The following is a 19,296-nucleotide window of genomic DNA, read 5'->3' as shown; positions in this document are numbered from 1 at the left end:
CATTTCTTTCAGTTAAACTAACAGTGTTAATGATAGTTTCTCATTTCTTCTGTTTAAACCAATACTGTTGGTTATTAGTTTTATTTCTCAGGTTTAAACTAACAATGTTAGTGATTGGCTTTCTCATACCCGCAGCTAGTGTCTCAAGAGTTTAGATTGTATGTAGCTTTGTGAAGCGATCTAACATCCGTGTTATATATACTAGAATAAAGTGACTATATATGGTATATTTTGAACGAATAACTAGCATCTAGCCCATGCTAACTTGTACTGTTGCAATGTTTTGTTTTGTACAGTTAAAAGTGATCTATACAAGTCTCTATAGGAAAGGTTGCTTCATTTCTATAAGAAAGACTAAGAATTATAAGAACTAAATCGTTTGTAAGGACTTACTGGTCGTATATAAGACAAATCATGACGTTTGTAAACTAAATCGTGTCGTCTATGAGATAAATAATGTCTATAAGACAAATCATGTTATCTGTAAGATAATTATACATAATCTCGTCTATAAGACAAATAATGTCGTCTATAAGACAAATAATGTCGTCTGTAAGTTGAATTATGCCCTCTGTAAGACAGTGTTTATTAGATAAATAATGTCTATGAGACAAATCATGTTGTCTGTAAGATAAATCATGTCTTCAGTAAAATAAATGTCTATAAAGACAAATCATGTAAGATAAATAATGTCTATGAGACAAATCATGTTGTCTGTAAGATAAATCATGTCTTCGGTAAAATAAATGTCTATAAGACAAATCATGTAAGATAAATAATGTCTATGAGACAAATCATGTTGTCTGTAAGATAAATCATGTCTTCAGTAAAATAAATGTCTATAAGACAAATCATGTTGTCTGTAAGATCATGTCTTCAGTAAAATAAATGTCTATAAGACAAATCATGTAAGATAAATAATGTCTATAAGACAAATCATGTTGTCTGTAAGATCATGTCTTCAGTAAAATAAATGTCTATAAGACAAATCATGTAAGATAAATAATGTCGTTTATAAGATAAATCATGTCGTCTGTAAAATAAATATTGTCTATAAGACAAATCATGTCGTCTAAAGAGCTGAACGTTAAACGTCTGTATATGTCAGTTGTATCGAATAACTATTCTGTATTAGTGTATTTATCACCTGTCACATTGAGTATTTTCTCCACGACGAAACTAGGTCTCTGTCAGATTCTGGTACGTTTTACAGATGAAATTGAGTCACACTTCCTCGAACTATCAAAATATGTATCATTTGTTGAGTGATTGATTAGCTAAAGAAAGCATCGTGTCACTGAAATATGTTCGTTTTCCGTTGCTACAGAAACGATAAATATTATACGATAACAAATCAATATCATTGTAAAAGTCTATTGGGATTTTCCCATCTGAAGGTTTGGTTTTTGTTAAGCACAAAGCTACACAATGAGCTATCAGTGATCGGCTCACCATGGGTATCGAAACCCGATCTTTAGTGTTGTAATCCTACAGATTTGCAGATAAGCCACTTTGGAGAAGCCGCATGTAAAGGAGACAATATTCAGTGTTTATCGCAGGAGAAACGCCTTCATTAAGCGTAAATATTCTAATTAGTTGATGTCGCTCGTTCGATTTCCGCTAGAACATTCTTTAAGAGGACATTTATCTTGTTTCCAAATATAAACCGTAAGTAAAGGTATATTTAAATTGTTAAGAATTCTGTAATAAAAGTTTCACACAGTAGAATCTGTGAGATCTATTTGTTTTTTCTTTAATTTATCTGTTATTTTCTGTGTTTACGAAACACTCTACAGGTGGCACTTGTAGGTACTTTTGATTAACCAGGTTTCAAGTACAACTGTATTTTAGATTTATTCACTCACTGAAACTTTTGTATTTTAAAAGAGTTGGTGATACTAACGTTGTTTCAAATTAAGAAGGTTTGTCCGTCATATACCGTATATTGTGATTTTTATTAAGAGGACAACCAGTTATATCTGCTTACAATAAAACAAAAACTGTTCTCATTGGAAGAACTTATCGTGTATAATGTAACGTCTAACACTGTGGCAAGTGATTCTAATATGTAGAAGACTACCAACAACACATCTTAACTAAGTTATTGTAATGTGTGCAGGAAACTACCAACAGCACATCTTAACTAAGTTACTGTAATGTGTGCAGGAAACTACCAACAGCACATCTTAACTAAGTTACTGTAATGTGTGCAGGAAACTACCAACACAGCACATCTTAACGTAAGTTACTGTAATGTGTGTAAGAGACTACCAACAGCACGTCTCAACTAAGTTACTGTAATGTGTGTAAGAGACTACCAACAGCACGTCTTAACGTAAGTTACTGTAATGTGTGTAAGAGACTACCAACAGCACGTCTTAACGTAAGTTACTGTAATGTGTGTAAGAGACTACCAACAGCATGTCTTAACGTATGTTACTGTAATATGTGTAGGAGACTGCCAACAGCATGTCTTAACGTATGTTACTGTAATGTGTGTAGGAGACTACCAACAGCACGTCTTAACTAAGTTACTGTAATGTGTGTAGGAGACTACCAACAGCACGTCTTAACTAAGTTACTGTAATGTGTGTAGGAGACTACCAACAGCATGTCTTAACGTAAGTTACTGTAATGTGTGTAGGAGACTGCCAACAGCATGTCTTAACGTATGTTACTGTAATGTGTGTAGGAGACTACCAACAGCACGTCTTAACGTAAGTTACTGAAATGTGTGTAGGAGACTATCAACAGCATGTCTTAACGTATGTTACTGTAATGTGTGTAGGAGACTGCCAACAGCATGCCTTAACGTAAGTTACTGTAATGTGTGCAGGAGACTACCAACAGCACATCTTAACGTAAGTTACTGTAATGTGTGTAGGAGACTACTAACAGCACATCTTAACGTAAGTTACTGTAATGTATGTAGGAGACTGCCAACAGCACGTCTTAACGTATGTTACTGTAATGTGTGTAGGAGACTACCAACAGCACATCTTAACGTAAGTTACTGTAATGTGTGTAGGAGACTACCAACAGCATGTCTTAACGTAAGTTACTGTAATGTGTGTAAGAGACTACCAACAGCACACCTTAACGTAAGTGATTTTAAAATTTTGGACCATAACGTCATCTTAATACAGGTCACTGTAAAATTTAGTAGGTTAGCACAAGCAAATTGCACGTGAGGTTATCCTAACGTTTGAAATATCGCTAAATGAAAATCTTGCTTCTGTAGTTCAGGAGATTGAATACAACGTGTGTTATAATGTTTGTAAAAATCGTAAACTCCATCAAGTGAAACCTTTCTTTATACATTTCAACAATGAAGATATGTCAAATATTGTGCTGCGTCTTTGCGAAAGGTAAAAAATTTGACCCAGTAGATGAACCTACAAGTAGTGGAGTAATTGTTTCCATGTGTCAGTGGTCTCTGCGAGTTTATATCAAAACTATATTTTGGAATCAGTTTTTGGCCTGCAGTACTACTCTTCAAACATGTCGTATTCATGTATTTTTTTTTCTTTCCTCAGAGAAAAGCCTGTATAAGGTATCCTGTTGTGTTTGTGTTCCAATCAATATGATGCAGCGACTTCTACACAACGGCTTTAAGTACGAAATAAAATATTCAGTGTTTAAGCTGTTCGTCCTGCATTCATGGCGTGATAACACGTCATGTTATACTTCCACTAAACGGTGTTCTCGGAGCCGAGAAGGCTGCTGGGACGTCACCGACTGGCGCGAAAAAAACACAAAAAAAACTCTTATAAAATAAGTTTCAATACTGTTTTTCTTTGCCGTGTTACAACGTTTGCTTTTTCCGATATTTATTATTATATTGCCTGGAAAATATTCTGTATTATAAGAACAGATTTCTAGTGGTAATAAAGAATATAAAAACTACGTAGAAATAAACAGGAATGTAAAAGTCTCATATGCAGCTTATTTTCTAACCCTAACAGTCCTCTAAACTACTTGAAAAATTATAATGTCGTATACCTTACGTTAGACTTCTCACGTTATAGATTGGTTTTTAAAGATACAATTTTACAAATAACCTTATTGCATATTTTAATTTATTTTCTTTCGTTTAATGTCGTTGATTTATTTGTATACAAACTCACCGTTTTGATTTTTATAACACAGATAAGAGACAAAACCGTACATAGGTGTCGTACTACTATTATTAGAGGTTTAACTGACGCCCTACCTATCGGAGAATCCCTCAACGTTTCTGTCGTTAAGCCTCTCCCGACAAATATCTGAGACCGTAACAACATTTCGATTTAGTGCATTACGCAGAACCGGGAACTTCAGCCAATACGAGCTGAAACATGGAAAATGTTTAAAAAAACAACAAAACTACACGGACTCTACTTACACATGTACAGCCTTCCTTACGGACAGAAACTACACAATACTAAGGTACTTATATATATAAGTAATTACCTGGACATGTACTGTTATATTTATATATACAAGTAGTTACATGGATATAAACAGACAGTATTTTTATATTTATATAGATAGGAAGATACATGGACATAAAGCATACTGTATTGTTATATTTATATATATAAGTAGTTACATGGACATAAACATAAAGTATTTTTATATTTATATAGATAGGAAGATACATGGACATAAAGCATACTGTATTGTTATATTTATATATATAAGTAGTTACATGGACATAAACATACAGTATTTTTATATTTATATAGATAGGAAGATACATGGACATAAAGCATACTGTATTGTTATATTTATATATATAAGTAGTTATGGACATAAACATACAGTATTTTATATATTTATATAGATAGGAAGATACATGGACATAAAGCATACTGTATTGTTATATTTATATATATAAGTAGTTACATGGACATAAACATAAAGTATTTTTATATTTATATAGATAGGAAGATACATGGACATAAAGCATACTGTATTGTTATATTTATATATATAAGTAGTTACATGGACATAAACATACAGTATTTTTATATTTATATATATAAGTAGTTACATGGACATAAACATACAGTATTTTTATATTTATATAGATAGGAAGATACATGGACATAAAGCATACTGTATTGTTATATTTATATATATAAGTAGTTACATGGACATAAACATACAGTATTTTTATATTTATATAGATAGGAAGATACATGGACATAAAGCATATTGTATTGTTATATTTATATATATGTAAGTAGTTACATGGACATAAACAGAAAGTATTATCAACACAACCATATTTGTCCTGTTTTCTCAATAGCATTGAATTGGAACTAGTGGTGGTCATTAGTAGATAGCTAATATAATTCCAGTGTAGTATTTTTATTCTTGGTTCTCTTCTTGTCACTTTTAACTTAACTTGTGGGATTTGGGATCTATCAAGTACTTACTGTCTTTATTACTCTGATGGGCCAACTAGATTATTTATAATTTGAACATTAAATTATGTGTCACACCTTTACACCTGGGTGTTATATATAAACTTAACATACTCACTAGAACTTAACCTCTGCCCTATCTTCATCTAGGTACCACAGGTACCATTGTCTAGGCACTCTATATATAACTTAACTGACTTGTCATAGATACTGTGTATATCACGTTGCCACTACGTATATAACCAGACCGAGGTCTTATATATATACAACCAAAACATCACATGATCTCAAGGTACAAATTGTCTGTAATATGACCCAGCCTTGTTCCTGTGTGGAATAACAAACACCAACTTAACTCACCAAGTTTGGTTCTTTATGTCCAGAGGTGTTATGTTTCCCAATTTACTGGGTTTTAAACGTTACCACAGGAACCGAGTTTAAAGAAATCCACTTCATAGCTTTATAACGCTCTCTGTAGCCCATGGGCAACAGTGTAATGGCCAATATAAACAAAACCATTGAATATCATATTAAAACTGTACGCTGATATGTGTCTATATACTCTCAGAAGTTCGAAATGTCAGGTGTTTTGTTCTTGGCATTCAGGCATTAGGATCACCGACGGGGTTCCAGAGTGCAGCGAGAGAACTGTTGGAGTGGTGCAGTGACACACGAGCTTTCCAGAAGGTATTCGAACACAATCTACTCAGTTGTCTAACGGTAAGTTATTACAGTTATTTCTTTTTAATACAATCTAATCAGTTGTCTAACTGTAAGTTGTTACAGTTCTTTCTTTTCAATACAATCTAATCAGCTGTCTCATGGTAAGTTGTTACAGTTCTTTTTAATACAATCTAATCAGCTGTCTTATGGTAAGTTGTTACAGTTTTCTTTTCAATACAATCTAATCAGCTGTCTAATGGTAAGTTGTTACAGTTCTTTTTAATACAATCTAATCAGCTGTCTTATGGTAAGTTGTTACAGTTTTCTTTTCAATACAATCTAATCAGCTGTCTAATGGTAAGTTGTTACAGTTCTTTCTTTTCAATACAATCTAATCAGCTGTCTTATGGTAAGTTGTTACAGTTTTCTTTTCAATACAATCTAATCAGCTGTCTAATGGTAAGTTGTTACAGTTCTTTCTTTTCAATACAATCTAATCAGCTGTCTAATGGTAAGTTGTTACAGTTCTTTCTTTTCAATACAATCTAATCAGCTGTCTGATGGTAAGTTGTTATAGTTATTTCTTTTTAATACAATCTAATCAGCTGTCTTATGGTAAGTTGTTACAGTTCTTTCTTTTCAATACAAACTAATCAGCTGTCTAATGGTAAGTTGTTACAGTTCTTTCTTTTCAATACAAACTAATCAGCTGTCTAATGGTAAGTTGTTACAGTTCTTTCTTTTGAATACAAACTAATCAGCTGTCTAATGGTAAGTTGTTACAGTTCTTTCTTTTCAATACAATCTAATCAGCTGTCTAATGGTAATTTGTTACAGTTCTTTCTTTTCAATACAATCTAATGAGCTGTCTAATGGTAATTTGTTACAGTTTTCTTTTCAACACAATCTAATGAGCTGTCTAATGGTAATTTGTTACAGTTCTTTGTTTTTAATACAATCTAATGAGCTGTCTAATGGTAATTTGTTACAGTTTTCTTTTCAACACAATCTAATGAGCTGTCTAATGGTAATTTGTTACAGTTCTTTGTTTTTAATACAATCTAATGAGCTGTCTAACTGTAAGTTGTTACAGTTCTTTCTTTTCAATACAATCTAATCAGCTGTCTAATGGTAAGTTGTTACAGTTCTTTCTTTTCAATACAATCTAATCAGCTGTCTAATGGTAAGTTGTTACAGTTCTTTCTTTTCAATACAAACTAATCAGCTGTCTAATGGTAAGTTGTTACAGTTCTTTCTTTTCAACACAATCTAATCAGCTGTCTAATGGCAATTTCTTACAGTTCTTTGTTTTTAATACAATCTAATCAGCTGTCTAATGGTAAGTTGTTACAGTTCTTTCTTTTCAATACAATCTAATCAGCTGTCTGATGGTAAGTTGTTACAGTTCTTTCTATTCAATACAATCTAATCAGCTGTCTTATGGTAAGTTGTTACAGTTCTTTCTTTTCAATACAATCTAATCAGCTGTCTAATGGTAATTTGTTACAGTTCTTTCTTTTCAATACAATCTAATCAGCTGTCTAATGGTAAGTTGTTACAGTTCTTTCTTTTCAATACAATCTAATGAGCTGTCTAATGGTAAGTTGTTACAGTTCTTTCTTTTCAATACAATCTAATCAGCTGTCTAATGGTAAGTTGTTACAGTTCTTTCTTTTCAATACAATCTAATCAGCTGTCTGATGGTAAGTTGTTACAGTTCTTTCTATTCAATACAATCTAATCAGCTGTCTTATGGTAAGTTGTTACAGTTCTTTCTTTTGAATACAATCTAATCAGCTGTCTAATGGTAATTTGTTACAGTTCTTTCTTTTCAATACAATCTAATCAGCTGTCTAATGGTAAGTTGTTACAGTTCTTTCTTTTGAATACAATCTAATCAGCTGTCTAATGGTAAGTTGTTACAGTTCTTTCTTTTCAATACAATCTAATCAGCTGTCTGATGGTAAGTTGTTACAGTTCTTTCTATTCAATACAATCTAATCAGCTGTCTTATGGTAAGTTGTTACAGTTCTTTCTTTTGAATACAATCTAATCAGCTGTCTAATGGTAATTTGTTACAGTTCTTTCTTTTCAATACAATCTAATCAGCTGTCTAATGGTAAGTTGTTACAGTTCTTTCTTTTCAATACAATCTAATCAGCTGTCTAATGGTAAGTTGTTACAGATCTTTCTTTTCAATACAATCTAATCAGCTGTCTGATGGTAAGTTGTTACAGTTCTTTCTATTCAATACAATCTAATCAGCTGTCTTATGGTAAGTTGTTACAGTTCTTTCTTTTGAATACAATCTAATCAGCTGTCTAATGGTAATTTGTTACAGTTCTTTCTTTTCAATACAATCTAATCAGCTGTCTAATGGTAATTTGTTACAGTTCTTTCTTTTCAATACAATCTAATCAGCTGTCTAATTGTAATTTGTTACAGTTCTTTGTTTTTAATACAATCTAATCAGCTGTCTAATGGTAAGTTGTTACAGTTCTTTCTTTTTAATACAATCTAATCAGTTGTCTAACTGTAAGTTGATACAGTTCTTTCTTTTCAATACAATCTAATCAGCTGTCTCATGGTAAGTTGTTACAGTTCTTTTTAATACAATCTAATCAGCTGTCTTATGGTAAGTTGTTACAGTTTTCTTTTCAATACAATCTAATCAGCTGTGTAATGGTAAGTTGTTACAGTTTTCTTTTCAACACAATCTAATCAGCTGTCTAATGGTAATTTGTTACAGTTCTTTGTTTTTAATACAATCTAATGAGCTGTCTAATGGTAAGTTGTTACAGTTTTCTTTTCAATACAATCTAATCAGCTGTCTAATGGTAAGTTGTTACAGTTCTTTCTTTTCAATACACACTAATCAGCTGTCTAATGGTAAGTTGTTACAGTTCTTTCTTTTAAACACAATCTAATCAGCTGTCTGATGGTAAGTTGTTACAGTTCTTTCTTTTCAATACAATCTAATCAGCTGTCTAATGGCAATTTGTTACAGTTCTTTGTTTTTAATACAATCTAATCAGCTGTCTAATGGTAAGTTGTTACAGTTCTTTCTTTTCAACACAATCTAATCAGCTGTCTAATGGTAAGTTGTTACAGTTCTTTCTTTTCAATACATACTAATCAGCTGTCTTATGGTAAGTTGTTACAGTTCTTTCTTTTCAACACAATCTAATGAGCTGTCTAATGGCAATTTGTTACAGTTCTTTGTTTTTAATACAATCTAATGAGCTGTCTAATGGTAAGTTGTTACAGTTCTTTCTTTTCAATACAATCTAATCAGCTGTCTAATGGTAATTTGTTACAGTTCTTTCTTTTCAATACAATCTAATCAGCTGTCTAATGGTAAGTTGTTACAGTTCTTTCTTTTGAATACAATCTAATCAGCTGTCTAATGGTAAGTTGTTACAGTTCTTTCTTTTCAAAACAATCTAATCAGCTGTCTAATGGTAAGTTGTTACAGTTCTTTCTTTTCAATACAATCTAATCAGCTGTCTAATTGTAATTTGTTACAGTTCTTTCTATTCAATACAATCTAATCAGCTGTCTAATGGTAATTTGTTACAGTTCTTTCTATTCAATACAATCTAATCAGCTGTCTTATGGTAAGTTGTTACAGTTCTTTCTTTTGAATACAATCTAATCAGCTGTCTAATGGTAATTTGTTACAGTTCTTTCTTTTGAATACAATCTAATCAGCTGTCTAATGGTAATTTGTTACAGTTCTTTCTTTTCAAAACAATCTAATCAGCTGTCTAATGGTAATTTGTTACAGTTCTTTGTTTTTAATACAATCTAATCAGCTGTCTAATGGTAATTTGTTACAGTTCTTTTTTTTCAATACAATCTAATCAGCTGTCTAATGGTAATTTGTTACAGTTCTTTCTTTTCAATACAATCTAATCAGCTGTCTAATTGTAATTTGTTACAGTTCTTTGTTTTTAATACAATCTAATCAGCTGTCTAATGGTAAGTTGTTACAGTTCTTTCTTTTCAATACAATCTAATCAGCTGTCTTATGGTAAGTTGTTACAGTTCTTTCTATTCAATACAATCTAATCAGCTGTCTTATGGTAAGTTGTTACAGTTCTTTCTTTTCAATACAATCTAATCAGCTGTCTAATGGTAATTTGTTACAGTTCTTTCTTTTCAATACAATCTAATCAGCTGTCTAATTGTAATTTGTTACAGTTCTTTGTTTTTAATACAATCTAATCAGCTGTCTAATGGTAAGTTGTTACAGTTCTTTCTTTTCAATACAATCTAATCAGCTGTCTAATGGTAAGTTGTTACAGTTCTTTCTTTTCAACACAATCTAATCAGCTGTCTGATGGTAAGTTGTTACGGTTCTTTCTAACAGAATCTAGTTAATTTTCTAACATTATTAGTTTTATATTTGCAATTTCATCAAATCATTTGTTAAATTTCATGTTCTTATATATTTATTGTGAACATATTAGGGTTAGCCGTGGCCTAGTGTTCAGTGCAAAAAAAACAAACAAACTTATTCTATGTAATTTGGAAGGTTTGTTGTGCACTTTCTTCTAGTCCATCGTTTGAAAATTATATACAAATAGCACAGATAGACTTCGGTTTGTTTTATGGGATTATCCGAAAACAGTTACAAGATTGTGACAATGATGATAAAATTACTGTTGTTTATTTGCGTGCGTGTGTGTGTGACTCACGAGAAGTTTGGTGGAGAATAAATTTGTTTTGAATTTAGCACAAAGCCACCTGGTGGGTTATTTGTGCTTTACCCACCACAATTATCGAAACCTGTTATCTGGCGTTGTAAGTCTGTTGACACGCCGCTGTGCCACTGGTGTGGGGACATATATACTTAAGAAAGTTGTTTTTGGAAGGCCAGTGGATCCGGTTGGTAACATTAGGGTTAAGAATACATTTGAAGAGATTGTAGAAACATGGTAAACTTGTGAATAAATACAGAGAAACAGAAAAGTTATAGTAGATTTATTTTGACACATTATCATATGTTGTGATTAGAGAGGACAAAGGCAGGAATGTGACAGGATGTTTGAATAATTCGCTTGTGATGTTGGAATAATTCGCTTGTGATGTTATTACCTTGAACCCAAGATCAATGTGGTAAACCTTGTTAGCAGTTCTTGCTGTTTGTGTCTTTCCTTCGACCAGATAATGGTACAGATTATTCGGGGTATTTGGCCCTTATAAACATGAAATATTCTAACTTCCTAATCGGTGGGTAGCTTATTTACAACCAGTAACATCTATCTGTCTTACGTTGTAGAAAATCTCTAATACACGAAATGTTAAAACGTAACAAAGGAATTTGACCTGTTTTATAATGATAATGAATCGAGAACTCTTGTGATTGGATACTGTTGATCACATGACAGACGTTGCATGTGATTGTATTCGAGCATGTTACAAGACTTCAGGATCATACGATGTATAAACACCGAACTAACTAACCATCAAGCACTGAACTAACTTTGAAAAACCCCGTAATTTCTTCTTCACCAAAGCCAAGCACGGTCTAATGTTCAGGGCTCTCGATTTGCACCTTGGTGGCACGAAACTTGTCACCTAACACTCTCACTATTTCAGTTGCTATCACGTGACAGTCATTCATTTCTACAACTCGTTGATAAAGGTGAGCCTAAAGGAGGGCAGCTCGTGGTTACAGTAGATCACTATATATGTAAAAACGGCTCGTTTGGGTTGAGAAATTTTTTTACGTAGAGGAGCGAACAACGTTTCCACCTTCTTCGGTCATCGTCAGGTTCACCAGTTTTTAAACTTTCATTTTATAAACAGTGACATGTTTCAGTTTCTTATCGGAGAAGTGTCATGAAATCCAGTGTTCTGTTGTTTTCTAATGAAAGTATTCGAGTTACACTATTTTATCACAATTGTACTTTATAGACATACAATGTTTTACTGTCTTTCATGGAAGTGAATGAAAGTCACTCACAAGTCCACCCATTCACAGGAATTATCTAGATAAATGTCACCGTTCAAGAGAAGGGGTGGTCATTTCATGTCACTAATATATGTAACACATAATTGTACAGTAATATTTAATATGTCAAACAGGGGTTTGAGTCGATATATAGGTTTACTTACAGCCCAACTACATCTGTACAAACATAAAAAAAAACATTCTCAAGTTATCACAGTCATTGAAACAATGAGGAAAAAAATAACAACAATAGTTCTATCATTGTGTTAAACTGGTGGTTTATATTGACACACGATACCTGCTACAGATCTGTGGTATAAATAAACAGTAGTTCTATCATTGTATTAAACTGATGGTTTATATTGACACACGATACCTGCTACAGATCTGTGGTATAAATAAACAGTAGTTCTATCATTGTGTTAAATTGGTGGTTTATATTGACACACGATACCTGCTACAGATCTGTGGTATAAATAAACAGTAGTTCTATCATTGTGTTAAATTGGTGGTTTATATTGACATAGGATACCTGCTACAGATCTATGGTATAAATAAACAGTAGTTCTATCATTGTGTTAAACTGGTGGTTTATATTGACACACGATACCTGCTACAGATCTGTGGTATAAATAAACAGTAGTTCTATCATTGTATTAAACTGATGGTTTATATTGACACACGATACCTGCTACAGATCTGTGGTATAAATAAACAGTAGTTCTGTCATTGTGTTAAACTAATGGTTTATATTGACACACTATACCTGCGACAGATCTGTGGTATAAATAAACAGTAGTTCTATCATTGTGTTAAACTGATGGTTTATATTGACATAGGATACCTGATACAGATCTGTGGTATAAATAAACAGTAGTTCTATCATTGTGTTAAACTGATGGTGTATATTGACACACGATACCTGCTACAGATCTGTGGTATAAATAAACAGTAGTTCTGTCATTGTGTTAAACTAATGGTTTATATTGACACACTATACCTGCGACAGATCTGTGGTATAAATAAACAGTAGTTCTATCATTGTGTTAAACTGATGGTTTATATTGACATAGGATACCTGATACAGATCTGTGGTATAAATAAACAGTAGTTCTATCATTGTGTTAAACTGATGGTGTATATTGACACACGATACCTGCTACAGATCTGTGGTATAAATAAACAGTAGTTCTGTCATTGTGTTAAACTGATGGTTTATATTGACACACTATACCTGCGACAGATCTGTGGTATAAATAAACAGTAGTTCTATCATTGTGTTAAACTGATGGTTTATATTGACATAGGATACCTGATACAGATCTGTGGTATAAATAAACAGTAGTTCTATCATTGTGTTAAACTGATGGTTTATATTGACACACGATACCTGCTACAGATCTGTAGTATAAATAAACAGTAGTTCTGTCATTGTGTTAAACTGATGGTTTATATTGACACACGATACCTGTTATTTAATAATTTCGTTATTACATTTGACAGACTGTGTAAAATTCAACTTCTATTTAATCTTGTAAAACACAAACAAACATTCTATCGATTTTATAACGACGTCTGGTTGCTGGAATCTTAAGGTTGTACTTACTTACCAGTATTCCACTGTAGACAATTTGTGTACTTCAGCCTAAAGAATCCTTACCAGTATTCCACTGTAGACAATTTGTGTACTTCAGCCTAAAGAATCCTTACCAGTATTCCACTGTAGACAATTTGTGTACTTCAGCCTAAAGAATCCTTACCAGTATTCCACTGTAGACAATTTGTGTACTTCAGCCTAAAGAATCCTTACCAGTATTCCACTGTAGACAATTTGTGTACTTCAGCCTAAAGAATCCTTACCAGTATTCCACTGTAGACAATTTGTGTACTTCAGCCTAAAGAATCCTTACCAGTATTCCACTGTAGACAATTTGTGTACTTCAGCCTAAAGAATCCTTACCAGTATTCCACTGTAGACAATTTGTGTACTTCAGCCTAAAGAATCCTTACCAGTATTCCACTGTAGACAATTTGTGTACTTCAGCCTAAAGAATCCTTACCAGTATTCCACTGTAGACAATTTGTGTACTTCAGCCTAAAGAATCCTTACCAGTATTCCACTGTAGACAATTTGTGTACTTCAGCCTAAAGAATCCTTACCAGTATTCCACTGTAGACAATTTGTGTACTTCAGCCTAAAGAATCCTTACCAGTATTCCACTGTAGACAATTTGTGTACTTCAGCCTAAAGAATCCTTACCAGTATTCCACTGTAGACAATTTGTGTACTTCAGCCTAAAGAATCCTTACCAGTATTCCACTGTAGACAATTTGTGTACTTCAGCCTAAAGAATCCTTACCAGTATTCCACTGTAGACAATTTGTGTACTTCAGCCTAAAGAATCCTTACCAGTATTCCACTGTAGACAATTTGTGTACTTCAGCCTAAAGAATCCTTACCAGTATTCCACTGTAGACAATTTGTGTACTTCAGCCTAAAGAATCCTTACCGCATCCGTTCATCAGCCAATCTTTTTGTGTTTCTCTTATGACACCAAATCTGCAACTAGTCTGTCTGTGACGGTAAACAACTAATCAGTCAGTCGATTGCTGTAAACATTCAGTCAGTCAGTTTTACCCTCTCCCCAACAATAGGTCTAGTAGCACAATATGTGTACCTATCTTGCGTCTATTCGATACCTCGTGCTTCTTACAGGTAGTCAAATTCAACAGTCGCCATCTTTGTTTGTTGGTTGTTTTGTTTTAACGACTGTAGACAATATTAAGCCTGAATCGTGTTTTACCTGTATAGATACGTTCTGTAATCAAACACATTATTTTACTGTTAAATACAATTTAACAATGTGTGTGCTTCTTGTTTCTAATTTTTGTAGTCGTATACTTTTTGTGAATTTCTGTTATTAAAAGAAGCTCAGAGTTGTCCAGTATATTTTACTCTCCCATTTCGTAAGTTCCAGTGTTTCTCTGTATCGTTTGAAGTTTAACTGACCAATTGCATCAATAAATTTCACTGACCCACTGTTTTGGTAAATTTTACTACCTCTATGAGTAAGTAATAAATATAATTCTTGAATAAGTCACAACACTGTTTCTTCGGGTCTGTCTTCTGTTGTCTGAGTTCTGCTCTTTCCATTAGCTTAAGATAGAAATAATTCGATTTCATGAATTTGATGTGTTTTTTGTTTTAGGTGGTGAACAAGGTAGCTGCCCAGCAGGGTTTGACCTTGACCTCGGTTACCGGTTATTAGCTGTCTGTGCTGCACAACGAGACAGATTCTCCTTCAAATCAGCATGTAAGTATTATTTGGTTGTCTCTACACATCAGTATGTAAGTTTTATTTGGTTGTCTCTACACAGCAGTATGTAGGTTGTACTTCGTTGTCTCTACACATCAGTATGTAAGTTTTATTTGGTTGTCTCTACACAGCAGTATGTAGGTTGTACTTCGTTGTCTCTACACATCAGTATGTAAGTTTTATTTGGTTGTCTCTACACAGCAGTATGTAGGTTGTACTTCGTTGTCTCTACACATCAGTATGTAAGTTTTATTTGGTTGTCTCTACACAGCAGTATGTAGGTTGTACTTCGTTGTCTCTACACATCAGTATGTAAGCTTTATTTGGTTGTCTCTACACAGCGGTATGTAGGTTGTATTTCGTTGTCTCTACACATCAGTATGTAAGTTTTATTTGGTTGTCTCTACACAGCAGTATGTAGGTTGTACTTCGTTGTCTCTACACATCAGTATGTAAGTTTTATTTGGTTGTCTCTACACAGCGGTATGTAGGTTGTATTTCGTTGTCTCTACACAGCGGTATGTAGGTTGTACTTCGTTGTCTCTACACATCAGTATGTAAGTTTTATTTGGTTGTCTCTACACAGTGGTATGTAGGTTGTATTTCGTTGTCTCTACACAGCAGTATGTAGGTTGTACTTCGTTGTCTCTACACATCAGTATGTAAGTTTTATTTGGTTGTCTTTACACAGCGGTATGTAGGTTGTATTTCGTTGTCTCTACACATCAGTATGTAAGTTTTATTTGGTTGTCTCTACACAGCAGTATGTAGGTTGTACTTCGTTGTCTCTACACATCAGTATGTAAGTTTTATTTGGTTGTCTCTACACAGCGGTATGTAGGTTGTATTTCGTTGTCTCTACACAGCGGTATGTAGGTTGTACTTCGTTGTCTCTACACATCAGTATGTAAGTTTTATTTGGTTGTCTCTACACAGTGGTATGTAGGTTGTATTTCGTTGTCTCTACACAGCAGTATGTAGGTTGTACTTCGTTGTCTCTACACATCAGTATGTAAGTTTTATTTGGTTGTCTTTACACAGCGGTATGTAGGTTGTATTTCGTTGTCTCTACACAGCAGTATATAAGTTGTACTTCGTTGTCTCTACACATCAGTATGTAAGTTTTATTTGGTTGTCTCTACACAGCAGTATATAAGTTGTATTTGGTTGCCTCTACACAGCAGTATGTAAGTTGTACTGGAATAGAAAGCCAAGTAACATTTGTAAAGGAAATCTTAAGGAACTAGTTTAGAAAAGTGACACATCCAAGAATGTCCATCAGATGGCGCCTTAATGACGAACAAAGTTGAAATAGGCTGCACCTCCCAAGTGCTTCGTGACTTTTATAAAGGAGGTCTTAGGTGAAAAGTGACACATCCAATAATGTCCACCAAGTGGCGCAGTTACTTCCCACTTTATATTTGGCCATCATGACCTAAGTAAAATTTTCGGCAGAAATAGCTTTTACTGTTTGCTTTGGATGAAACAAAATATGATAAGATATTTAATGAAATTAAATTATTGAACGCAAGTTTTCAAATATGTCAAAATATTCGATCTAAACTGTTCAACTCAACGTTTTGTTATAAATACTGGAAAGACTAGGAAGTGTAGGGGTTCATTTTCGCTCGTCCAGTTCCTATATTTTTTCGACGAAATGAAAGTAATTTCTAAACATTTTGTCATATTCTCTACAACAACATATATTTGTTTACACAATATGTAAGGTAGATGGTAATATCTGGAACATCACACTGTGAATCTTTCAGTAAGTTTCTAATAGCAATCTTAAGATTCATGAAATGTGATCACACTGTGACGTCATATGATAGTTTAAGTTTTCTATATTGTATTTCATCATTTAGCGTAGTTCTGCTGTACAGTAATTTCGGATTGAAGCTTGCGAAGCCTACTTGTGAGGTTAAATTGTAGAAAAATAAAATAGTTATTAAACAAATACATGTAATTTTATAAGTGTTCTCTCATATATGTGCTTTTCCATAATGAACTTTAATCCCACCCATAGTGGCACAGCGATATATTTGGGGGCTTATACTGCTAGAGGCTGGGTTTCGATCCCCGTGGTGCACGGCGCACATAGTCTTTTGTGCCTAACACAAACGACCTAATCCTTAATTAACGCAACATGAATATAATTGACTCTCGCTCACTGAAAGTACTCAAAACAACAAAAGTTATTCAATATATAAGTTGCTTCTTCCAGACTTGTAAAATGATTCCAATGTACGCTTGGTAATATTTGTAGCAGAGTGAATGAGTTATATATGTGTAATGTAATCCAATGTACGCTTGGTAATATTTGTAGCAGAGTGAATGAGTTATATATGTATAATGTAATCAAACGTACGCTTGGTAATATTTGTAGCAGAGTGAATGAGTTATATATGTGTAATGTAATCCAATGTACGCTTGGTAATATTTGTAGCAGAGTGAATGAGTTATATATGTGTAATGTAATCAAACGTACGCTTGGTAATATTTGTAGCAGAGTGAATGAGTTATACATGTATAATGTAATCAAACGTACGCTTGGTAATATTTGTAGCAGAGTGAATGAGTTATACATGTATAATGTAATCAAACGTACGCTTGGTAATATTTGTAGCAGAGTGAATGAGTTATATATGTGTAATGTAATCCAATGTACGCTTGGTAATATTTGTAGCAGAGTGAATGAGTTATATATGTATAATGTAATCAAACGTACGCTTGGTAATATTTGTAGCAGAGTGAATGAGTTATATATGTGTAATGTAATCAAACGTACGCTTGGTAATATTTGTAGCAGAGTGAATGAGTTATATATGTATAATGTAATCAAACGTACGCTTGGTAATATTTGTAGCAGAGTGAATGAGTTATATATGTGTAATGTAATCCAATGTACGCTTGGTAATATTTGTAGCAGAGTGAATGAGTTATATATGTTTAATGTAATCAAATGTACGCTTGGTAATATTTGTAGCAGAGTAAATGAGTTATATATGTTTAATGTAAACAAACGTACGCTTGGTAATATTTGTAGCAGAGTGAATGAGTTATATGTTTAATATAATCAATTGTACGCGGGTAGGGTATTGTATCACAGTTATAATTAATCAGTGATCATTTATATGATTTGATAAACCCGAAATAATCGCAGCTTTAGAGAAAAATGATAAAAATAAATTTAAAAAATACTGAAAATAGAAAAGTAGTTTAATTTATTCGAATTCAGCAAAAAGCTCGATATAATAAAACTATTTGATTCGTGGATTTAGTTTTTAATTGAATACAAACTTAAATAATTCAGCGATTTCTCTTTTTTTCTCACTTTTTGCTATTAACGATGTGCTTTCGGCCATAATCCCAAGCCGACACAGGCTATTTATTTTAAGCTGAAATCAGTATAACAAAGCCTTACATGACCCAGACATTTGACTAGCATTTGAAAATTTTGTATATTATTTGGGAAGTTTATTTAATGTTCCCTTGGCGGATGTATAGAAAATATACGAACATGCAACGCTCAAACCAAAGACCCGACTCCCCGTGGTGAACAGAGTAGAGCTGGCTAATTGTATACTTTAGGAACAGAAACTAATCCTGAATTTCAACATTCTGACCCATGGGGGATCTATTACAGAATGATAGTGAACAATTCAAGGAGATAAACATACTGATTTACAAATTAATCCACAAACTTACACTTTACTACTAATATATCAGTGTCTTTATGTTTCAGTTAGATATCCTTTTGTGGACAATATTTTTAAATCTTCTTTTAGCAAGTAGAAGTGCTTTATAAAGTCGTAATGTGATTATGAAGCTCATGACATGTTAGATATTAGAACCAACCTCAAAGGTTTTAGTTGATAATAAAATATGAAAAATGACACGGACTGTAGATCCAAGGTTTCACGGTTTGTGTCCTTTTCCCGCTTTT

General features: G+C 33.2%; 1 protein-coding gene across 10 annotated transcripts in view; it reads left to right on the top strand.

The window, feature by feature from the left end:
• LOC143256173 (zinc finger MIZ domain-containing protein 1-like) overlaps nucleotides 1-19,296 on the top strand; it is a 188,381-nt gene that overhangs the window by 100,691 nt on the left and 68,394 nt on the right. For 4 of the 10 annotated variants that reach the window (XM_076513019.1, XM_076513027.1, XM_076513023.1 and 1 more), the window contains 2 exons: nucleotides 6,018-6,131; nucleotides 15,243-15,347. The exons of 5 other annotated variants lie outside the window; for them this stretch is intronic. The gene's annotated coding sequence lies outside the window, so the exon portion shown is untranslated. Of the gene's footprint in view, nucleotides 1-6,017; nucleotides 6,132-15,242; nucleotides 15,348-19,296 lie in introns of those variants that run through there. One more of the 10 variants, XM_076513031.1, reaches the window with a different exon arrangement.

This window comes from Tachypleus tridentatus, chromosome 7 (assembly GCF_004210375.1).
Source record: "Tachypleus tridentatus isolate NWPU-2018 chromosome 7, ASM421037v1, whole genome shotgun sequence".
Classification (NCBI taxonomy): Eukaryota; Metazoa; Arthropoda; class Merostomata; order Xiphosura; family Limulidae; genus Tachypleus; species Tachypleus tridentatus.
The sequence above is the reverse complement of the archived record's forward strand: the minus strand, read 5'-3'. Positions and strand labels throughout refer to the sequence as shown.